Consider the following 26679-nt stretch of genomic DNA (forward strand, 5'->3'; position numbering starts at 1 on the left):
GACATAAATTTAGAACAAAAACACGATTATTTTATTTTATTTAATAAGTTTTAACAAATGCATTAGTTTAAATATATATCCTAACATTTAGTTATTAACTTAAGTTATAAGTTATTAAAAGTATAAACATTAATATTATTCTGTAAACTGAAAGAAATACGGAAAAAAAATCTATCGCTGCCTTTTTTTTATCTATCAAAATTTAAATTTTTTAATATCGCATTATTTTCTAAAATATATTTTTCTTCATTAAAAAACTGAGATCGCTATAGTTAATTAATACTAAAAAAATAGTCACTTTAAACGATTGTTACATTTTTAATTCTTTATCAGTTAGGTAAGATATATCCAGGATGTTTGAAAAGTCTTAAATACAGTATAAAATTAGATAAAAAAAATCCTTTTGTGGCGTTTAATGGATGCCATGGATTATCAATACGACACTTGTTTTATTTCACAATGATTCGATAGATGGTGCATGGTGTGTCTTTCTTTACATCTTTCTTCTGAATAATGCTATCTCTCAAATAATTATTAATTCTAATATTTTATTTAATTTCTGGTAATAATTAAATGTCTGATTTCGATTATGAAATGATTATATTTATGATAATTTAGAACCAGTTAATAATACAATCTGAATTTCTAAAAAGAAATACTAAAAGAATTCAATTTTGAATTTCATTTTTCTTGACGGACGAGAGCAAGGGTATTTCATTTTCAAAAAGAAATCATTTTTAACAGTTCCTCTACATTGGTTAACTTTTTTATTTAATATAGGTAAGATTTCTCCCACTAATTATCACCTTATAAATAATTTTTAAATCTATCAACAACTTTTCAGAAATCAACGATTTTTAAAATGCCTTTCTCTGCTAATTGTTTAGAGAAATAATGCAGATATTACATCTGAAAAAAAATGTATTGAGAAATGGAAAAGAATTTTACCACGCGAAGCCTGTTGTTCATTCGCTGTTGCTGTAGTCACAAAAAAAAAAAAAAAATGTCTCAAAGCTACAATTATACATTACGCATTTTTCCTCTCGTTCCGAAATTATTTTCGATAAGCATTTGAACTATGATGCTAAACTTCAGAATTATTTAGAATAAAATTTCTTTAGTGCTAATTTGATCCAAGATGAAAGAGAAGACGAAAAAAATTATTACTCTTTCTTTTAAAGAGGCTATCGACTCAAATGAAGAACATGCATTTTATTTCATTTGTTAACATCCAATGAACTTTATTTGATGCATAATGCAGAAATTAATACTCACAGGTAATCAGCTCGTGAAGAGACGATAAAATATTTTTCAAGTAAACATCTACTTACATCCACAATAATCCTATAAAATGAGAAACGTGTTCTTAATATACAAGCTAAGCAATAAAGGTAAGATTTTTCTCACTTTTATGATGGATATTTAATTTTTAAAATTAAAATATTGTTTTACATATACTAATAATTTACTAATATTATTCTCATGGCTCCCAAATGTGTTATTTTTAATTAAATTTGCATTAGTAACATTAATTTTTTTATCTAATTAAAGTTGTTTTATAGAATCTAGATTATACATTGTTTTACATCATTCTTTTTAGACTTATAAATGATGCTTTAATGTATTTCATTTTTCTCATAGAATTGGCATTATAAGTCATTCAACTGACCTTTAAAATCACTTTTGTAATATTTATCTGACAAGTAAATTATTTTAGCATTCTTCTAGCTATTTTAGCATTCCATTCTTCACCCTAAGGTTTGATTCCAGAATCCACTGGAGTTTTAAAATAAAAAGAATTCAAATATTTCGACTCTTTCATGATTTTCAACCAATCTTTGGAAAAACTTCTTTTCTAGATATTAGACAATAGGTTTGAATGAAGTGAAAATAAAAATATCTTTTTTTAAATCAAGCTACGCAGCAACGAAAAAAATGAATAACTCTGATATATCTATTCATTTCCTCTGATATCGCTGAAGTTTCAACGAATTTTGTAAAATGAAGGTAACGCTTTCATTACATATTCTGAATTTCCCTCCATAACGTCGATTCAGTGAATGAAGGGCATCCTGGAATTTAAATGAATTGGTCAACAATATACAAGAAATGTTGCTATGAGGGATATGCTTCTAATAAAATCGTGTTTCAAGTTCTAATTTCCATACAAATAGAGATGGAGATTTATTTGAAACTATAAATGACGAAAATAAATATTTTATGTTGCTTGTATCAATAAATGTACAGCTGAAAAATTTTAAAAATTTAAATTTTATACATTTTCTCATTTTTAGTAAAATATTTTTGTCATATTAGCATTTTAAACAAAAAAATCTTTTCTGTGACTAAAACTAATCTGGTTGGGAAATTTGAGTAACATTATTTTAGACCAATTGAATGGCCATCTGTAGAAATAATTAAAGGACAACACTTCCTCGAGCATTTATTTATTGTATAAAATAATAAAGCTCAAAGCCTCACAACTAAACATATATTTAAAATTACAAAGTCAACCAAATTCGATTCCACTTGACTTTCTTTAGCCTTTATTGAAATACGAATTCAATAAACAATATAATACTTGGTTACCATAAATGAAAATATACATGTTTAATGAATTTTTCAAGACAACAAACACATTTATCAAATTTTAAGGTGAAAAATACAACACATGTTTATATGTTGACATTCAAAAATTTTATAGATGTGATCAATATGTATTTGCAATTTATTATGGTAGTAGTGATAATTAAAACAAAAATTAACTACTAATAAGAGGATATTAGATTATAAAATGGAAGAAATGTCTAGATTGCGATAATTATCTACAAAATCCTTTGAAACAAAATATGAATAGGTACAAAGGTCAATAAATAAAATTAATAATAGTCACAATACATAAATAAATAGGGAAGGATCGATTTAAATTATATCGATTTAAGTGGCGACATCTATAATTTCTCAGACATTCATTTGATTTCTCTTTCACAACAAGCTAATAAAACCATGGTTACTTTAAAGGTCTGACCTTAAAAAACCACGTTTTTGCATTCAGCCCGCGTGAGTCTGGAAATACGGGCAACAAATAGGAAAAAAGTGCATTCTGCACAGGAAATCCTCAGTTTTGTAGAAGGTCAAAGTTGCGGTAAATGACGTCACGTTTATGGAAACGGCCAACTTCATACAATGGGAGTAAACTTCTTTTTTGCGAAAAAAAAAAAAACAAATGAAAAAAAATCGATGTGAAAGATTTTAGCTGTTTTGATATTCGAAATCACACTTTGTTCATTGTGGTAGAAGGTTTATTAGCTTTTCTAACTGTTGGTTTCCGTCAAAACACCTGGACAACAATGAAATAATTTTCGACCAAAAATTTGGACTCCATGTATTTAAATAGAACGTTAAGAATCGTGCTATAAGAATGTGATGATGGGCTTTGAGAGAAAGTGACTTCTCTTTTGTTTGTTGGAACAGAATTCCAAGCTGCACAGAATGTCGTGAATATAAAGCATGAAATTTTAATTTTCACCATTGTAATGGGACTTCGAGAAATTTCTCACTCACGATATTCACCTAATAAAAATTTTTGCTTTGGAAAAGATTCTCCAAACAGTTGTATGAAGGAATCTATTTCTCAAGATTAACAAAACAAATAAAAATTATAATAAAATAATGGTATAAAATCCCTTGATCTAGTTAGAAAATAAAATAATGGATAATATTTTCAAAAACTAAAAGCTCTTTAGCTTAAGAAGCTAAGAGAAAAATATTAATAAAGAACAATAAGAGGAAATAGTAAAAAAAGAATATTATAGCTTCAGAATGAGAAGATTTTTAAAATTTATTTTTACAAGTATGTTGAAAAGTAATTTTTTTTTTAATATTGTACTTTTGTATTCTTTAATTTCGTACTTTATTCTTTAATTTCCTTGTTATAAATATTGAGCAATCGGGTTTTTCGAATTCCTCCCCAGGCTGGTTTCTGACATTGACTAAAACTTTTATTAAATTCGTCATTAATTAAATAAATTGTGCAGATATTATTGTCTTCTAAAACCCACAAGTGTAAAAAAAAAATTAATAACAGTCAAGGACATGAGCAAAACATTTATAACAAATGTCAACATCGTATGATGTATGTCAAATTAAAGTATGTTGAAATGATTTGTAGTTATATCAATTGTCAAAAAGAATTCTACAGTTCTGAATGTTTCGTTTATTTTTATTTAATAAGATTATTCTCTTAACTTTAATTAACGATGTCTCAAAAATGCATACGTATTTAAATGAGCTTTTATCAGCAATCAGTAAGTTGTACAAAGTTTCGTAATGAATGAATTGATGCAGATGTAGAATCTTAAAAGTTATTGATAGTTGCCGATCGGCATTATAGATATTGATAAAAATCGCCAAACATGTGAAGATTTTTGGCAAATACTATATCAATGACTGCTTTTAAATCTTCTCTTGGGGCTAGTTTTGGATTGTAAATATTATGTATTTGATGTCCCTACCAAAAGAAATCCTTTAGAGTTTGCCCTAGGATTTCAGCTGAAAATATCATGACATTATATACTTTAATTATAATTATATCTTCTTTTTCTACTAAAATAATTTCAAGTTCTTGATTTTCATACATTTCTGTTTCTTGTTTTCAGACGTTTTTATCTTTTTCTACAAAAAATGGTGTTGTATATATAAAAAAATTATTTAAAAAATAGCGATTATTTTTCTCATTTTTGATCAAACTTTTCCACCTTAGAATTTGAACCTTTAGTGTATCTAAGTCTGATAATCAAAACATTAATTCTTCCCTATCTGCTGGTACCAATATCATTTTTTTTGGTTCCATGAATAAGGAAACTGATAACTAAAATCGCTGCTTGAAACGCAATTGATAAAAAAAATGTTCTCCACTTTGAAAAAATACAATAATTATAAATAATGTTTTAATAAATTATAATCATCAAATGTTCATAACTATAAATATGTTTTTAAAGTCAAGCATTTTAATATGATTTATTAATTGTTTCGAACAGACACATATTAATAATTTTTAAATATCTTATAAGTCATCAAGATCTAGGATTACAGAAGTATATTACATTTTAGAATTTTTATGCAAATATTTATTCTATACAATGTATATAGATGTAAATAAGATTTTTACCATCTTTTAATAAATCGTATAGCTTTTTTGATTGTTATTCAATTGACTGTGATTGAAAATTAAAAGTTTTTAATATAAATATCGAATTCTGGTTCTATTTTTGTTTTTAAATGAAGTTTTTTCCATTTTATTTTTGTATTTTATAGATATTAAAATAAATTAAGCTTTAAAATATATTTAAGACATTAAAATTTAATTATTTTTTAAAGTTTAATAAGTGCATAAATACATGAAATTTCGAAACTCCCAATACATCAGGGAATAGAGTAAATAAAAAAGTATTTAAAAAAATTCGTTTTTAATAAATACTAAACAAATTCAAGCTAAATAAAAGTATCGAATAAATAAGAATCGATATTTAAGTTTTTATATTAGTAGAAGTTTTTCGAATAGTCACCAACACTCATGAAACTCTCTGAAAGATATTCAAAATGGTTGAAAAAAATTCCAGAAGGTCCAAAATGGTCAAACACATAGCTCTGTGCATTATAGATCATAACGATTTGCACGAAGGTCGCGCTTATTGAAAAGAGAGGTCTTTTTGCATCGTTCGAAAAAAAAGCGAGTGATGAGTGAGTGGTGCCCTTGCTCATTGAAATGCATTGTGGGTAATCATTAAGTGAATGAAAGGATTTTGCTCCGTTTTTGAGGAGAGATTATGTCCGATTTCAAATGTGTTGAATCAATAAAAAAGGAAACTCTCAATTCTTTTGCTCATATAATGTGGCATTAAGTTACATAAATCCTTGAAACTGAGATTTTTTTCACATTACGAGGGAATGTCTCTGCAATGTGTGGAGATGCAATAAGATTTTAATTATTGCCTGATCCCGTGGGAATAGAGTTGGCTGTTTGTCAATAATGAGGAGCTCCTATGCTTTATGTTTGCCGCTTTCATGCTTCTGGTATTAATCTCTCTTACAATTATGGTGCAATATTTTTATACAATTGACAACACGTTAATATTGCGATAAAAATTTTTTAATTATAATGTTGGATAGAAACCTTATTATTAGTATTAAAAACTAAAAATTTCCCTAATGATCTTGGTATCATAGTGATAAAATCATGATTCTATTCCATTAAATATCCCTGCTGCAGTAAATATATTCCAGAAATGAATATGACTTAGTGCTAACTTATCTTATTATTTTATATTAAATCTTAAACCTTATTTAGAAATTAGCAGCAATTATCAAATGGATTTATTACTATTTTCAAGAAACTTTCTTAATATTACTTCTCGTATTACTTTTGTATTTGATTTTAGTATTTACTGCAATGTTTAAAGAAAATGTGCCCTTTAAATTATTGAACAGAGAAGGACAATGTTAATTCATAAGACACGTCATTTTATATTACCATAAAAATCTTAACACTCAAAAACAAAAACCTATGTATACATTCAAACAACACTTGGTGTCACAGTAAATTTTGAATTTCTATTTATAATCAGTAAAACAATAAATGTTTTTGTTTTCTTTTAATTTTTTTCATTCATGTATGAAATAAAAGGATGACAAATATTCCCAAGCAAGAGTGCTTTGTTCCACGACAAAAAAGAAACTGCCTCATCTGCGGAACTCACTTACAACATCTAATAGGACCGATTTATCATTCATTCTTCTATTAAAGATATCCGAGATCGAAGGTGAATGCTGCTCATTGCACATTGTTGGTGCTGTCGACCGGAATACAAGATAAGGATTAGCAAGCTTATAAACGAAATCAACTTCCCAATCGTCTTACATCGAAACCGATGCCATTCAGTGGGACCGCACATATGGCCCGTTGTTATTTTTTGAAGGACTTCCAGATGGATGCAGGACTATCATTAAAGAGCGCTGGAACAATCATTGCAGGGCTGCTATTCAGAACTCTCTCTGTTTGGATCTAATGAGGGGACTTTAAAGATTTATTAAATAGCCTGCAATATCGGTGCTTTTATTGAAACGAAGACCTTCACTCACATTTGTAGACGCTTCCACGGGTCAAATTGAAACATGCAGTAAAGAAACAGCTTTTACTTCCTTTACAAAAAGAGTTTGTCTGCAATTGCAGTATATTTCCCCCCTTTCTCTACGAATTGTTACAAATGGTTTAAGAAATTGATCATTGCATCAGAGGATACATTTCCTATACCATTTTAAAATATGCAAACTATTACCGCATAATATAATATCGTCATATGGATCATTTGAAAGCAAGTTGATTGTTATATCAAATAAGAAAGAGTATTACCATGAAGAATACGATATCTAAAAACGACAATACTCGTTTAAGAAAAGATACGAGGGATTCAATAGATCCGACGATACCATGTACAATTTTCGATAGGAAAAATGTTTCCACTGCACTGAAATGTAGCTACATTTAAATTATTATTTGTTTAAAGTCACTGCATCAATTTCTTGATGATAAAAATATTCATAGTAAGTAATATTTAAAAACTAATATAAATAAATATTCAAAACCAAAAGAATTTTCACAGCAAGACATGAAAATGTTACTTAGGATCTGCGTTTTAAATTATATTTATTACGTCTGATTGGTGTCCAAGTTTATACATTGAATATTTAAATTGTAAGTTCGTTGGAATTTATATCATTTACTTTAAAAAAAGTATGAATGTACAAAATTATCAGACTAATAAATCTCCTTTTTTTTCCCGAAACTGCATTAGCATTTGCTGCAATTTCACAACTTTTATTTCACAAGTAATCTTTCTTTTCGAAGGTTATAATGTGGTCGATTTAATGCAATTCCTTCTGTTAAGGTTTTCTCAACTAAGCATTTTTTTTTTTTTTTTTCGATTTCAAATGTATCTTGATAGATGTTTGAATTACCAAGATTGTATGTTCATGGATGGACAGACAGGGATACTTTCCTGGGATAGTCTGTCTGCCCATTTTCACTCAAAATAAGGTTCTGATTTGCAAAGGAAGTAAAGGAAGACCACGAACAATTTCAATTGTGCAACCTGTTATGAGTTATTATTTCCACATTCAGAAGGTATAATTTAAAGATTCTTCTTAAGGTTAAGATATTCCTAAAATAAACTCGGAATCAATTATTTGACGATTACAATGCTTTTTCTTCCGTGCTTCACAAACAAAGTAAAGAAAGAAAAACAATATATGTAAATTGTTTGAAAACTAATTACAACACGGAATCTGTTACTTAGTGAAAGGAAAACTTGCCTCTTAATTAAATGCTTTGGCGGACAAGTAAACAAATCTTGACTTCTGTTTTGAGGACAGGAACAAAGCTTCTCGCCAAGCAGTCAATTTTGCGATTTTACTTTCTGGAAAAAGAAAAAGAGAAAAACATATACAACCAATTAATACTTTCATCATATTGCGACCTCAATTTTCAAAACTCATCTCACCAAAACATTCATTTTCCATTTTAGAGGAGAAACCTTTTCTGAATGCCACTTGTTGCGTCTTGTCAACTTCCAACAGAAGGAGAGGTGGGGGGTGGTCAGATTAAAAAGTAGTGTTCCGGAACCACGGCTCCTTTTTCTTCATAGTGTTGTTCAAACAATGCAAGTACAAGGTAAAATTCTGATAGTTCTGAACCCCCTTTTGTATTGGAGTCGGCTTTGTCTCTAATGGAAAAGGAGTTGAGTAATTTGAGTTGCATGTGTTTTGTATCGATTGTTTTGGGAAAATGAGGCGTTTCAAGTAAATAATGTCTTACGATTTGGATGTCTATGGTAAAAAGAAATTTGATTGTATTGAAGTAAAATTTTTCACGACTTATTTGGTCTTTAAATTTTGTAACAGCCGAATACTCGTTTCTGTCAAAAGAGAGGGAATTGTTAAAATAAAAGAAGTCTACCAGATACAATTCTTGACTAATTCATTTGAGTGTTTCAAATAAGACCTTCAATAAGACGCAACTGTTTCAAATTGTTATATCACACCATTTTTTCTTGAGATTAAAATGAATCTGTTTATTTTAAATTAGTATATTTTCTCTAAAATAATGAATTTAAATGATGAATAAACTAAAGCGAAATAATATTGGATGTTATCTAGGATGATATTTGGAAAATCATTTCATTTTCACAGGTTAAGTATTATGAGGTAAAAAATTTAGCATGTATTTAAAATAATTACATTTTTATTTGAAAAGGTATCTTATCAATGATAAATGCCCAAAGAATTAAACAACCAAAGTTTAACTGAACAAACAAAATTCTATAAAAGCGAAAGTTATATGTTAAATTACTGGATATTTTACTGATATATGTTTCGATTTTACTTGTTACAGGTTTCAGATTAAAAAGGCTTGCGGTAGGGATTCACAGTTTTCTTATATTTCGGAATCTTTTCCATTGTGGAAAGATTTATTAGAACTGCATATAGAATTTCAGGTTTGAACTCTAATCCATTAAAGATAAACAGTACACAACCTTTTGCCCTGCACATTTTTTTTTTATTTATTAAAACTCGTTTTGAAAATATGAAGATCACGTCCAAATAAAGTTCGTGTGGATTCGAAATGAGATGTCAACATAGCTGTTTAAAATCGTTTTGAATAATTCATGTGTTGACATAATTTCAAAATTCACTTTACGGTTAAATTTGTGTTCAGGTGGAGAAATGTTATAAATCACATACTTATTTTGTCTACTTATACTTCACTTTCCCAACATCAATCAATAAGATTCTAGAATACGAAAACTCGATATTTTGGGAGAAGTGACTTATAAAAACATCAACAAGATTTAAAATTCAGTTGAAAAATTTCCTAACTGAATTCTTAAATGAAATTATGGAGACATAGAAAGTTTTTTTTTAAACTTTTATGTGAATATTATTCATCTTCAAGTTTTTATTAATTACAGAATTGGTACTTCTAAACAAATTTGCAAGTAAGACTACTTTTTGCCTGCAATACAGAAAATCCTGTAAGTAGCAAAAGCCTTCAAGTAGTCAGTATAAATGTTATATTCACGCTGAGGGTCAATAGTTCATAACTACTGCCCGCTAGTGCCATGCAAGACATCAACGATTTTACCCAAAATCCATAATTTTATGCGGGGAGAAGGGGATAAAACTTGGATCTGTATTAAAAATTTGAGGTTGGCTACTCAGGCTGGCTGTTAAAAGGTATGATGATGAAACATTTAAGGCGGAAGGTAAATGCACTTTTACGGTATGCATTGTAAACTGAAATTTGATGACATTACATTTAATGATAAAATGAAGATTTTGGTGATGCAAAACCATAGAAATTTATATCAATATTTCTCTTATTCGAAAGAATTTAAAATAAAAAAAATGGGATATTTTCCTTTCCAGCTATTAACAAACTATTTGGGAATGCAAAGCAATAACTACTTCGATACATTACATTTAAGGAGGAGAGACTTCTTTAAATCACTCACGCTTTCTAGAATGCGCTTTTTAAATATTTTAAACAACTTTTTGAGTTTTTTTTTCTAAAAGAAATGCTCGATAAATTCTTTTGTGCGGGAAGAAAAATACTTCAAAATTTTGTAGCATTTCTGATTTGAAAGCAATAATATATTATAATTAACGGAAACTCAATTTTGTTTTAAAAAATTATGCACTTAAAGTAGCGTATCAACACTGTTTTTCACAAATACAGTATAATCCCACATAAGGAATAAATAACTCAATTCAAAGTTCCATAAATCTACTATCTAACGAATCTACTTAGAAAACCCAATTGGAACAAATCTCTGAAGATATTTAGATGGTTCTCTGAAGATTTTATTTGATACGGTTAAAGTAGCTTATCAAAACTGCTTTTCAAAAATACAATATAATAATATGTAAGGAGTAAATAAGGAATAATTCAAGGTGCTCAAAATTTACAATCTATCGAATTTATATAAAAAACATAATGGAACAAATCTCTGAAGATATTCAAAATATTTTTTATTCTTTCAATCAATGTTAAGCATTAAGGTATAATTAGTTATAAGTGGGAGTTCACGGTCTCGATCTTTAACTATAGTTATTTTAATAAAGTGTGAGTTCAAGATCTTGATTCTACTGTTACGATGCAACTTAAAATAGAAAATAAATAATTTGCATGTTTTTTTAAACGAAGAACAGAAGTATTATTTTAAAGAAAGCATTTATTGACAAATATATATAAAATTTCGAAACAATATTTTTGTGCAAAGCGACTGTTTATTTGAGCTAGACCTTGAGAAATAAGAGTCTGCATTAGCCCTCATATATTTTCAAAACCTCACATACAAATTTCCTCATTTCCTTTCTAGTAGTGAAATAAGCTATGAGGATATAGCTCCTTTCCATTTAAAGAAACGGAACTTCGCATAATTAAACTTTGCATTCGAAGTTTTCAATTTTCTTTTGTGGTTCTTTCTCATTTTCTTCTTCTCTAGTCACTTGCTTTCTTTAATGACGTGACTATTAGCACTCTCTCACGCACCTGATATCATACTTTTTCATCCATGCGCGCGTCAAATGGTTGTAAATATTACATGTTTTAGAAAGCAGGATACGCAATTATGAACATCAGCAAGGTTAGATGCAACCAAATTTCTTATTATTTTTAATCTCAAGATTTATCTCACGTGAGAACTTGTAGAAAATTGACAACATGACATAAAAGCCAATTACAAAAATAACTATCTTTTATACAAAGACAATTTTGCTATTAAGTACTTTAAACGTCAAATGTATGTATTGCATGTTTTTGAAAGATATCAACACGATATTTTCGCTTAAGCTTTCTAAAGCAACAAGAAAAAAGAACAATATATATTTCAAAAATCTTTTTAAAAAATTCGAATAAATATGAAGAAATTATTATTATAGGGTAGCCAAGGACTAGTTGTAGCAGGGATAAATTGCAACACGCACGCTGCACGCAAGATTTTAAAATTTTAATCAGAATTTTTGCTAAACACGATTTTTATAACTCTCATATTCACCCATTTGTGGTGCATGCCAAAAACACTATTCAATTATGCATATTTTAATCGAATACCGAATTTTTAACGTTCAACGTCAATCCTTTTTTAATGCAATGACTGTATCTCTGAACGATCTTGTGGGAGAAAATCCTCTAATATCTTCCTTTTTTTTACAATCGATAGGCTTTTTATAGCATATATGATTAGTTTTATAGTGTGCCACTTGCTTTTTAGTACTTAACCATTTTTTAAAACGAATTGTGTGTATTTTAAAACTTTTTTCACTGTAATTTTATATTTTTATATATTCACCATACGTTTGGCGCAGCATAGCCATGTCTGCTTTTGCGCCATTAAAATCCAATCAATCAATCAATCTATAACTCTTATATTAGCGCAGTTAGCACTCATCTGAAGTACTGAGAGTTATAAATAGATCTTCAGTTTTAGCTAGTAAATTAAGAAAAAAATATTTCATAAACTTTAATTCAAGATAAAATAGTTTATCCTTTTAAAAAGGGTTTTATTTCACCGTCTATGTATTAAGTTTCAAAAGGTTGCTTTAATTATTTTTTTTGTTTTGCTAATAGTAATATTTTTTAATAAATCATCAAAAACATCTTAAACTATATAATGGGGCAATATGTACCATATTGTAAATTGCGAGATTTATCTTTATATGTGTTTGGAAGAATGTACTTAGACATTCTGCTTTAAATATCAATAAGCCGTTTCAAAGATAAGATTTCCAAGGGTATAACAGAAATTCATGTAATAGAAAAATAATAAAAATTCCTAACTTACGCACCTTATAAAGAAGTATTGATAAAAAGAATACTACGACATAGTTAATAAGAAAAGAAGAAGGATTAGGAAAAAGGGAAAAGAAGGTTTAAAAAACGAAAAGAAAGTAAGTTAAGAAGATGAATTCTGAACTAACATCCAGATTCTGAAAAAAAAAAGTTTTGTTTTGCTTGTAGAGATGCGCGCAGTAACTCAGATGATATACCATCCAATAGGATATCCGCTTGTCCCTTTTAGAAAATGGTTAGTAATGAGATTTTAGTATTTCCCCATAGATGACGGTAATGCACAACGCGAAAAATCAATGTTCTTTCCTAGTAGACTATTTACTGCGGTGAAAGCTTTTCGTTATTATTCCAAGGTACAAATCTTCCTCTTTGTTTCAAATTGCATGACGCTTTAACTAATTAATGTTTTATCATGTAGTCAGGATGATAATAATTTAATGACTTTTCTCAACAGAAAATTTGAAAGAGACTAAAAATATTTGCAACAGACATTAGTGAACATCATCGCATGATTATTAATGCTTTAAATTTGATTTGTTTATTTCCTATTACGTTTTTAAAATATACTCTTAATTATATAACAAGCGATAAGGAATAGACAAGTAAACATGCTTAGTATTGTCACGTAGGTAGTTTAGTATGGAACTTAATGACACACACAAGAAGCAGAGTTAAACCAAATTATTAACTCAACTCTGAACTCAGAACACAGTGACTGACAGATCTTATGCTTTTATACTAGCAGGGAAAGTTCCAGAATACTTTTCTGGAGATATGAAGAAAAGTCCAGAACACTTGTCTGCTAAACTAAAGAAATGTCCAGAATCTTTTGCTGGAACATGAAATAAAGGAAATCATAAAATCAAGGAATTAAATATTTGAACAGATCGCGAATCGCATTGTTTCTAGCTGGATTCGAACTTACGATCTCTTGATTAAGAGACCAGCGCTATGACCGTTCGACCATCGGGAGTCGACTGCATCTTTTCAATGCGGCAGTATCATCACAACATACAAGAGTATAAGTGTAGTAACTAAAGCAATAAATCGTAATTAAATTACATTATGAAATATTTTGAAATTTCAGAAAAAAGAATTGTAAGGAAATAAAATTGTTATTATCGAGAATGATTAAAGAAATAATTATTCTCTTTAATAATCTATAACATATAATAAATTGCAAAAAATCTATTTTGTATAAATTCCAAATTTTATAACATTTAAATAAAATTTTGAAGAACCATTTTTTAAAGAACATCTTCTACAAAGCTGTTTGCTATATTTGGAAACTTTAGACACAACAATTTGTCCTCTGGAACATTTTGAACGATTGTTGATCATGCATGTCGCAATTTACAGATAATACACAGGCCTGAAAAAATCATCATGATAAAATCGATACCTTTATCTAAAACTTCCTTATCTTTCTGTAATAGCAATCAAAATTTGAATTACTTATAACATATCAAATGCTTACAACATGTGAAAGAGAATGGTTTGCAGAACGTTGAAGCTTTTGGAAGCTATTCAGTGTATAGTGCAAACTTCATATGCGGCCATGCAATAAACGCATTTATATTATAAATACATATAACGCATTTATATATTCAAGGCGAATTTCATTTTATTCGCCATCAAATAAATGCTTAATATTTTAGAGGCTTCTATAAATTTCTTCTTAAATGATAAGGAGCCACAGTTTCATACCAATACTAAAGACGTAAAGGAAGCCTTGGGAATACATTCAGAGGTTATACTGAATCGAGAAATAGTTTCTATCAAAATATATTTTTTCAATAAAGCATGCATTAGCTTGAGTAATGTGATTTTCCTGTGATAATGTAAATCAACACTAGACAATTACAGTAACCGGAGTTAAACCTTGAAAAGCATGAGAAGGGCTAAAATCCGCGGAACTTAGAAGTTGAATTGAAGTGCCTTTTTATATTTTGAATTGAATAATTAGGAAATAATTCATTAAAAGTTGTTTATAATTTTAATTATTAAGCATATATACATTATATAAAATTTTCTTATTTGCGCAACTTTATTTTTACTTAAAATGATCGGTCCTTTCATACACTGAAGAAAGCTAAGTTTCTCGAACAATCAAGCATATATCAGCTCTTATTGATTCTATCGTCATAATTCTTGAAGATTCTAGAACCATCCCTTTTTTTTTTAGCAAATTGTCGCCAAGTCACACAACTTTGCCGCCAAGCCCAGAGTTTACTTATCCGATAGTGCATCCTTTAGCGCTGATCGTAAAACTGTCCTTCGTATGATGGAATTAACCGCGCCGGGAAGCAGCATTTCGAATTCGTAACAATATACTAAGTATTATATAAAATATTTTTAACATTGCTAGTAGTGATTCAGGATAATTAATGATACAAATTAAAATATACATAATATTTGCATTCAATAAAAATGACAATGTCAAAAATAATATAATCTTTCCTATATATAGAATTAAGTAATTAAAAATGTAATTATCTAATTGTAACTAAACCTTCAAATCTTAGGATTCATTTTATCTGCAAACAAATCTGAAGAAAAATTCTTTATAGTGTACAATTATATCAGCATTTTGAATTTCTATAGAGTATAAACCATTTTGTAACGCTTTTATTTATTATTTATTTATTTTTAATTTCAAATGTATTTATTTATATTGTTTGCATTTAAAAAGATAAAATAGGCCATATAATTATAAAATAAGTCATTGTTTTTTAGAAAATATTTAACTATATTCGACAAAGTAAAAAAAAAAAAAAAATGGATGCATCTAGGGAGTAAAAAGAAAAATGGAAACTGATTTTAGTAGTGAATACATTCTGATCATCAATATAATACATCAGTGAGTACATGGCTAAAGCATCTGCAATAGTTTCCATATCCACTGAGAAAAAGCGAAACATAATTCTTTTCCAGTTTTATTTTAAACCAAAAAAACTACAAATCGGTTTGGATAGAATTTTTTCAACAATACATAGCCTTTGAAATAAAGAAGAACTTGTTGAAGATCATTATAATTTGTTTTACATTCTGTATTTTAATAAAAAACTGGGAGGCAAGGAAATAAAGAGATCGTCTTAAAAACTGTAAACAAATCAAGGACTTTTTTTTTCTTTTTTTGGTAAAATCACTAGGAAAAACTCTTGAACATTTCAATACAATTTATTTTTTTATTCATTTTTTATTTTTTACTCGAAGTCAAAATTTCATTGTTTCGAATTTGTAAGTGCCTTATCTTTTTACTTCGCCGACAGCCATTTCTTGGCGACAACAAAAGAAGATTAGGGATATGATTTTTTATTGAATAAATTAGGCCCTGTGTGAATCGTTTACTCGTGCTTTAAATCCAGTTGAGATCAAAGAAAACCGCCATGGGAAAAGGTGTTAACACCACTATAAAAAATGATGTTATGCATATAAAAAAATGGAATTCTTTAGTATGTATTTAATGTTATTTTTTTCAAGGTATATTTTCCTATTCTTATTTTAAGCTAAATTCTTTTTATGCCAGCCATACAATTACAGTTGGCAACTCATAGAAGTTTAACTAGATTTATAAATAATCTACATTTATTCCAAGTAATTCCAAAGGCATTCAGAAATTAAATTTAAAATAAGAATAAAGAGAAAATAATAACAATTACATTATACCTTCTCTTGAAGCTTTCCAATTGCATATTAAAATGAAAAATAACGATTCCTTAAATCATGATAGGATTTCAATTATTTCATTAATATTATTACGTATTAATATTGATGATAAACTATATTCTAAATTATTCTTGTTAAATTTTATCTCATGTATACAGATATGTTTCATGTGCTACACTGAATAACAGAGATACTATTAACACAGCACTATTCAGCATTACTTATATTAAGTCTTTTTACTTTCTTATTGATGAAATTAATGAAAGTATTGTAATTGTTATAAATTCGATTCGAGATTTTGATGAAGCTCCCCGTTTTTTAGATTGAATTAAAGAATTAAAAACACGTTTGGGGGAAGTGCCTGTCATTCTGCCTGAGACAAAGGTAATTCAAAAGTATTTTGAGTTATTGTTTGCCAACGGATTCTAAAACCTTCCATGCTTGCGCGCATGCGTTAGGATGGGTTTAATTCGTCAAAATAGGGGTGAGAGGAAAGTTGAAAGGAGGGGATGATTACATTTAATAATAAAGTAAACCCGGATTACTCACTGGTTGAATTAAAATAATACGGTCAGAAACGACACTATATTTATATACACGTGAAAAAAAAAAATTGGACAAAAAAAAAGTACCTGATAGGGTGGAAATCAAGGTCAACGAATGACGATGAATTCCAGAAATGCGCTCATCCTTCCGCGTCTCTCCCCTTAGAGAAATAGAATCGTCGAAAAGGGGTCGTCTCAGCATACTGAAACGAATAATAGACGGGTATAACTTAGCTCATGATCTTTACACGAAATTTGTGGATTCCTAACAAAGTTTCAGTAAAATCTATTAAGAGGAAATCCGTCTGTCCGTTTGTTCGCATATAAGCTGACACCACAGTTACAAAAAGGAAAGAGTTAGACAGGTAAAATTTTTAATTGATCTATATTGTAGACATTTATCAAATATTGAGCCAAATCTAACGAGTAGTTGAACGTTAATCGTTTGGTCTGTTCTTTTAAACACATGTAAAAGCGATAACTCAAAAATGCAATGATTTAAGTATATCAAATTTAACATGAAGTTTTATAATTGCAATTGTAATTCTGGGTTTGGTTTCAACCAAATGAAAAATAAACGTATCTATAACACAAATTCTTCTTTATTAGAGAGTATGCTAGAATGTTTTAGGGAGATCACTTTCGCTAGTTTGGCTTTGACAACATAGATATTCTTCTAAGCATGCATTCTAGAAGTCGCTGAAAGCGTTGAGGCGAAATACTAGGCCATGCTAACAAAATTAAGCTTCTTCAGACTGAATGGCAGAAGCTGTTATTCCTATGTTATCCTTTCAATGTGTAATATACGGATCCTGGCATCCATGGAAAAGAAATCTTGGCTTCAGGTTGGGCAACTTTCTTTCACAATTAAATGCCTTATGCGGTATTAAACTTACAAAGACCTCAGTTTTGAGCGAAATCAAATATTCTGCTGGTTTCCTTATAGAAAAAAACTTAAAACCTTTGCTTGCGATTCAAGAATATTTTTGTTGCATTGATTTGCGGCTAATTCAATTATTGCTCACAATGCATGCGTTACAGATTTCTGTTGCTCCTGATAGCGCTGTTGAGGGTCTTTTAAATAGATGTAAACATGGTGTTATTTGTGTGACTGGCTACGGAAACAGATAAATGAAAGGTCCTCCCAGGTTAGATAAACCCTTAATTTATGCCCGTAGATATTCTTTTAATGCAGATAATATATATAGTTTTATGTACCTTGTTTTACTAAGTACAAAATAGGTGAAAAGGGAATAATATTGCTAAATTTCCGAGTATGTAAGTCGTATGGTTTCTTTCTCGTTCACAGATGTATCACTATTCATTCCTTTTTTTTTTTTTTTTTTGCTTAATTGTCGTTTATTGCAACTTTAATTTATAGTAGTATGAGGAAAAAAAAACTAGAAAACATCACTTTCGGAAACAACTGAAACTCCTCCATTCTGGTGTTCAGAAACATGCACTTTTTAAGTCGCAATTGTGACTAGTTTCCCTGTAAGAAGTAATTTTCACTCTCTTTTTTTGTTTTTAGTATTTCTGATTACAATAAAGTTTTTAACAGTTGATTTCATGTATTACGTTAGCAGTGCCTGTACTGAAGGGACAACTCAAAGTTTGAGTAAGATATGTTTTTAGCATTTTGACAACTCAATGTAATTGATCTTTTTACGACAAAATAATCAGAAATGATATTAAATAGAAAAATAAACATTAATTGGAAAAGAATTTAGAATCGCTATTTATTCAGTTCCTAAAACATATGCAAAAATGTAAAAAAAAAATATCACATAAAACGTATGAACATAATTATGAAAAACATTTATTTTTAATCAAATGTCATTTAGAGATTAATTATATGTCTGACAGAATGGAAAATGACCTTGAGCATTGATAGATGATATGCAAATTCCATGCATTAGTTATTTTCAATAAACAAACATATACATTGAAATTTTGGAAATCGATAACCATTCATACCTTGAATAGAGATTTTTTTATAAATAATCTTTTGATCAGAACTGTAAAAATTACCAATTGTCAGTACTTTCATTGAATCCAATTGTTAATATATCCTCATCATAACGTATATCTATCTCATACATTGTTACCATATTCCCATTATATTTTTTTAATGTTTTCTGTAAATTTAATTTCTGAAAGTCAGGTAAAGGTCATTGCCAATGTTAAAATGTCTAAGTAGTCATACGAATCCTTCAGTATTTTTAAAAACAATTCTAAGAACTTAAACTTTATTAGAGGTAGGGGATAGTTTTTAAGATGACAAGAGATTCAAAAGTTTAATGGATGTAGAGAAAATAAATTAATTACTAATAATATTTTAAAAATTAACACTTTTTGGTTAGGAAGTTTTTAGCAATGTATATTGTATGTATATTCATGTGTAGATCTGAATTATTTAAAACAGTTTATTTTCTGTAACTTTCCAGGCTTTTAAATGATGGTCTCTTCTTTCACTAGAATGCAATTTATAAAAAAAATTGTGTATTTTATTAATATCTTCCGTAACCATATAGAATAAATTATATTATTATGGGAATAATATAATATGGAAGTTAATAGCTTTTCATATACATTTATTCATCCACATTTGCTTTTTTAATATCCAGTATTATATTTCTCATCCAGCAGTTTTTACTGAAAGAAAATCACTTATTGTAATACACATTCAATTAAATATGTATTGCATTCTAAACGGAAATATTTATAGAAATTCATCAAAAACACAATGTTTATAAGAAAAATCAAATAAATTTTGTTATTGAAATCTTTTTCCAGATTCACTCAGCTTAATTTTTGATTTTTCAGATTGACTGTTACCTAGTGTAGTTGTATCAGTTAGTTTATATACACAAATTCTTGCTGAAAAGCTTCAAAGATTTACTCTTTAAATAATATAATATATTTTAGATTTTTATTTTGATCAATAACAAGACTGAATAATTAATTCTAAAATAATAATAATTCGTAATAAAGACAGAATAAAGGGAGCAAAATTAAATAAATTGTATTTTTAAAGAAACTGATCTACACGAATGCAATTTCGTCATTTTATAGTATCCATATTAGTTACCGAAAAATTGTATAAAATCTAAAAGTATACCCCCTTCTCTACTGTTGGGTATGGGGAATCTGAAAGATTTAGACAACATGGTACGTAAATTCAAGCTCTGTAGCCAGCACATAAAAACTTTAAAAACAGGTTAACATCTCCGTCGATGAGTCCGTAAAACAGGCAGGGTCGTTATTATTGCACCTTTCCAAAGAAGTGAGAATTTATTGAAGTATACAGCGTTTTTTTACATTCATATTACATGCGCCACTTCTTGGAAGGTATCGCAAAAGTTTGATGAACTTATTTTTAAAAAAAGAAAAAGAATACTGAAGAAATACGAATATAGGTACGCTGAAGAATACGCTCTATATACGATACAGATATAGAGCTATTTACTCTTGTTATAAAAAACAATATTTGATTTTATAAATGAATATATTTTTTTTTGTTGACACAATTCATTTATTGCTTTTTTTTTCTCTCAGTATTATTAATAATTTTAATAAATAGTAATAAGATGTTGAAAATCCAATAATAATAAAATGGAATGAAACCATGACTGGAAATATATACTGAAAAAAATAATTTTTTACATCAGAAAAGCTTTCTTCGAGGTATCCGTGTATGATATTGTATTTTCTTTCTGTTTAACTGCAGCAAGATCTACTATTACAGCTTTATTTGTATATATTCCCAATGTGAATGCGTGATAGACAATTGAGCATGTCACATAAGACTTCTGACCTTATGAAATATTAATGCAATAAAATTTTCAAATAAAAAAGCAGTTAAAATTACAATAAATGCCTAAGAGCAACTAAGACCATCTTTCGTGAAGTTGAACTGGAAGGGTCGCAGAAAGTATAATAATTTTTTTCGCCAAACAGCACTAATTTACAATCGAGTTACAACATTGAGTTACAATAATTGGCAAGAATTGATTTATGAAAGTAACAAAGCAAAAATGCCGAGAAATCGTTTGATGTTTCGGGCCAAAATTTGACTTAGAAATAAACTTTGAGTGTGAGATTCATTCACGTACCACATTCATTCATTGTGTTATTCATTGAGAAGCAGATAGACTTCCAATTATTTTCTTTGATGAATTCCATTCAGTATTTGATACACAATAATGGGTTAAAAATTCCATAACAAATTTCATTTGTCTTATTCCGTTTTTGCAATGACTGCTGTACTTTCGATATAAAATATCAAAAAATAATAATTGCTAAAAAAACTGGCAACAGTTTGAAGAAATTTTGCTTTTGCACCAAATTTTACAAAATACATTAAAATGTTAAATGTCAATCTGATTATGAACAAGAGCAGATTTCTAAGTGAAACATAAAAATTAAATTCTTTGCGTATTTAAAGTGTCATTTAGTTAAAAGTTTATATTATATTTTGTTGCATTTCTTCTATCGTCTTTTATTCGTGGATAATTTTCAAAACATATGTTATCAAATAAAATGAGTCATTGCACTTAAAAACAGAATGCGTCTGTAACAACACGAGTTTCGCATTTATAAAAAGCCTAAACAAGTATATAAAACTCTGCATCGAATCCTCCGTAATGGACTTTTTTAGTTATCTGAGATATCTAATTTTTATTGCAATGCTCTTTTCAGAAAGGAACAAACACGTTATGATTTTTAATGCTGTGAAACATTAAGAGAAAAAACATATTTCCAAGTTTCGACACTTAATTAATAATGTACAATAGAAATGTGAAAATATTTTGATATACAACATGTAAGAATTTAAAAAAATTGTCTATTTTTTATTATTTTAGTAAATTAAAAATGTTTAATAAACGTTGACGGCTTGATGCTGTGACTTTAATCTACAGTGAATCAAAACACAAACTTTTTGATACCAAGATAAAACATTGTTACCGTGAATGTGAACGATGTATGTCACCCAAAATAGGCCGAAAACAATCGAACTGCTGAATGGAAGACAGCTGACATTAATCACAGCATTCACTTTAAAGACCTTTTAGCGGACAAGTGTCATTCAGTCCATTCCCGTTAATGTAAAAGTTCTGCTGTTTCGATGTGACGCAGCCGGAAAGTCATTCGAGCAATCAATGAAAATGAGTCCGGATATACAGAGAGAAATTTAGAAAGCAGATTTTGCTGAAAGTTCAGTTTCCAAGGGAATATCTGAAGTCACCACAAATTGATTTAATGATGATGATGTCGTGTCCGCGTTTCCACGGAAAAGGGGCGCAGTAGCTTCTGAGGGTAAAGACCCCTGAGCACCTGAGGGCAGAAGTGTGACTTCTAGCTCATATGAAGATGAAACTCACACATTCGCTTGCACAACCCCTTTTTAGAAGGAGGCACATTCACACATCTCACAGATAGATGAAGAACAACCATGACCGAATCGAGATTCGAATCCGGGACGCCCAGATCACGGGGAAGATGCGCTACCCCTATGCAAGGACGCCGGCAATTGATTTAATAGAAATAATAATTAATGAATGGAAAAATCCTGCATTTTTCATTTCATTGTATATATCTATATATATGTTTGGTATCGAAAAGATTGTTCAGTTATAGAAACAGTAGTAGTAAATGAAAGTAGAGAAAAGAAAAAAAATCCCTTTGGGATTTTATTAAATCTCTTCGTTTTAGATCTTTCTCAGTTCGGAAAAAAATATCGTTAAAAATATGTTTATCTTTTTATTTGTGTAATTATGATAATTAAAAAAAGCAATTAAGAAAATAATTGAAATTCCTCAATATCAAAATCTTAACATTCATCAGAACATGGACAACATCCGTCATTTTCTTTTCCTAAACAAATAATTGTTTTCCTTTACTGAACTGAAAAAATTTCAGCACTGACAGACATTTTTTAAAATATTATTATTTCCAAGCAAAGTAATGCTCAATTTAATCGTGCTCCAGTAAAAACTTCTAACTTGTTGATTCCAAAATATACTTCCAGTTTGAAAAATGCTTTGAATCCGCAATGGATTATGATTAATGTTGCACGAGTCACTCAATATGTATGGTTGAAAAAAATTTCAAGGTTTAAATTTTTATACGTTACCTTGATGTATGAGCTATATTTGGTAAATTGCTTTTGGTACAATATATTTCAATAAAGTAAGCTCCTCTTTTCTGTAACTAAAATTGAACGAATCACGAAGTTATGGATTTCAATATTTTAATCTGATTAATGTCTGGCTTTCGGAAGATTTTTTTATTTGAATTGTTATTATATCTATAATATTTTGCTGGATTAATGAATAAAAGAATTAAGAAATGTATAAGAAATTCAGACCTTAATTTTTTCAATAATATATATAAACTGATTCAGATGGCATAAAATTTAATTCATTAAATATTTTGAAACATTTTCCCGGACTAAATAATACGCCTATCTAACGGCTTAGAATTAGTTATTTGATCACGATTACAATGGAAATTGTTATTTTTTTTCGAGTTGCACACATTGCCTCTTTACAATTTTAAGATTTTTATGAAGAAAATAAATGAAAGCCCCCAAATCCGCTAGTTACTTAAAACAAAACAGGAGCTGAAACTGAAGATTTTTTCTTCATTTCAGATATTTCTATATATTATTTGCTACACGAAACACATCAAAAAGAGAATCGGTATCTTGTCTTTCTCTCTGTAACGTAGTACAATCAACGGTGGCAATAGGATCAGCGATCTGTTGCATCGCCACAAGAATGTGCACACACTCAGATGCACTTTTAGTACTTTTTCTTGAGATGCAGCTCTTTTCTCTGTATTTATTCCATGTTCTTTCTTTCATCAACCTGAATATATTACAATCGCAAATTTTGAAAATAACTAAATGCATGAGAAAAAATTGATTTACATTGACTTTACACAGTAGGTCATTAATATATGTTTAAACTGATTTCAGTGAGAAAAAACCATATTACACTAATTATTAACTAATTAAATAATATTTAAGGAGCTAATTAGCATATTTTTTTGAAACATGATATCTTAAATTCTAATTTGTACAGACACACAATTCTAGTTGGTAATTATGCTTAATATTAGTCTTTATGTTGTCTGCCTTAATCAAGTTATAAAAAAATATTTTTTTTAACAATTTTTGATTAACGATGAATAGAAAAAGATAGATTTTTTCTGTAATTTTAACTTTTAAATAGCTATTAAAAATTTATTTCTATAAATATAACTTTGATTGAAGCACAAAACATCCACTGATTCATAGAGAGTATTTTGATATATAAATAATTGTATTTGGTTCATTTCTTGTTGAGTTAAGATTGTTTGAATGAAGCAACATAGTGGAAAAATATCATTCTTCATAAAATGAGTTTAAAAAACACCAAAACTAGAGTTTTTAATGAAAATACCTCAAGAAAAATAATTATAACTCGAGTAAAATTTTCCGAATATTGATAACATCTTGGTATCGTTTGAAAGCTAAAGAACCAGAGAACATTTTGAAGCAATAAAAGAATATTCGATATTTTGAACGATTTTTGAAGTTTCAAGTGTGTACGTACACCTGAAATGCATGTTTCATGTCTGTAAAGTTGAAATTTCGTAAACGATTTTTCCTTCCCTTCCTCTTGTATGACACATTCGAAATTTTGTATAATTATTGAATCCTGATGGCAATAAAATATTTAGAGCTCTTTACCATCAATCAATATATTAATTTAGCTAAAAACTGACTTCACAGAGCTGCTCCTTTTAAAATTCATTTTGAGAAATATTAATTCATCAATTATTTTTATATTTAGAATCAAGTATTTAAAAAACACGATAAAAAATAATTAAATTAAAAATCTTTAACCGAAAATTTTGCAATATAATAAAGACATTAAGGTAGAATGAAATCAACAGCAAAAAGTTTCAAAAGTTCATCAAAAATTAAATAATAAAGGTGCCTAATTACGATTGCAGTTTATTTAAAGTATTTCTTTGAGAAGCTCAGGATTTCGTTGTCTTGTTTTGACATCGATATTTTTTGATAAAAATAATTAATCAAGGAAGGAAATTAATATCATGAGAATTTTTAAAACCTTTATTTTTAGAACAAGGAGTTTACTAAAGAGAATATGAAACATAGATATTGAGAGAAAATTAGAATATTTGTTCGTAGAAATCTAGAATATCAATGAAAGATTACAATTTTCATGTTGAAATTTCATATTACTGCTTAGAATATTGATGTGAAGTTAATGATGACCGGCTGAGTTGGTTTTGTTGCTGTAAAGGGTTGATTTATTTATAGTAAGAATAAAGCGTGATTCATCACCCCCCCCCCAAAAAAAAACAGAAAGATTCTCAGCAATTTTGATTGTATTATGTGTTATATTAATCTTTCTTTTTACAATCCTCGTATTCGTAAGTATATTTATTTATTTAGGTTCAAACTGATACTAAAAGCAAACCATTTACTGGGGTGATCGCTTTAGAATCCTGGAAAAAAACCCTTGTTTCTTCAAAATTTAATTTAAAATGACATATTTCATGCTTAAGAATGGAAATTTATACTCGATTATTTATTTCCATTCTTTTGCACTGGAGCTCTAAATGTTGCACATTTGTTGGATCCTAATGATAATATAACATTTCAATAATTTTGAAGTTCCTAATTACCAATTAATTTATTAATTTAGCTAAAAAAATGTCTTCGAAAATAATTTTAAAATGTTTTCTGATATAACTAAAAACTGGTGTTATAAATATTAACTTTTTAAATTCCCTAATATTTATCATCACAAATAAAAGACTAAAATGCAGAAAATAATAAAAATAAAAACATCTAAAATACCATTCTAATGATATTTTAGTGATGAAATGATATTTTATAGAAAATCAAGTACTATTATAAAGAATGGGAAATAATATAAAAAATAATTTTCTATAAACAATCTTAAGGTTAAAGCGAAACAAAAAAATTGCTATAAGTGAGGCTCATAAATCAATAAAAGGGCTAATAGTATGTAATAAGAAACAAAATAATTTCAACATTCATTTTATTAAAATCAATATACACAAAAAATATGCTTACAATTTCGTTTCATTTAAAGCTTTTTTTATCTGCTTCTAATGGTTTTATAATTTATGTTTTAAACACCAGTTTTCTATTTTAGATTTTTATTTTTGCTTTTTTAACGTGAAGAAAAAAGCGTTTTATAAAGTCGTCTATACTTATTTAAAATTGTGAACTAAATTTTTACTGACAATCTATATATTTTAAATTCTTATATTTATTTATCTGAACACTTAGGAAATGTCTAAGAAAACTGCTGTGCACATTTTCTTTACTACATGTATTTACATGAGTGGTGCCGATGTTTAATGTATACTATATTTGATAATTAATGTTATCATCATAATAAGTTTACGCATTAATTCCAAAATATTGTGGTAATCTGACATAAAATAGTATACAGTTAAAATGACTCAGTGAATGAAGCTAATTATCCTTTTTAAAATATAAAAAAAAAT

This window comes from Argiope bruennichi, chromosome 1 (assembly GCF_947563725.1).
Source record: "Argiope bruennichi chromosome 1, qqArgBrue1.1, whole genome shotgun sequence".
NCBI lineage: Eukaryota > Metazoa > Arthropoda > Arachnida > Araneae > Araneidae > Argiope > Argiope bruennichi.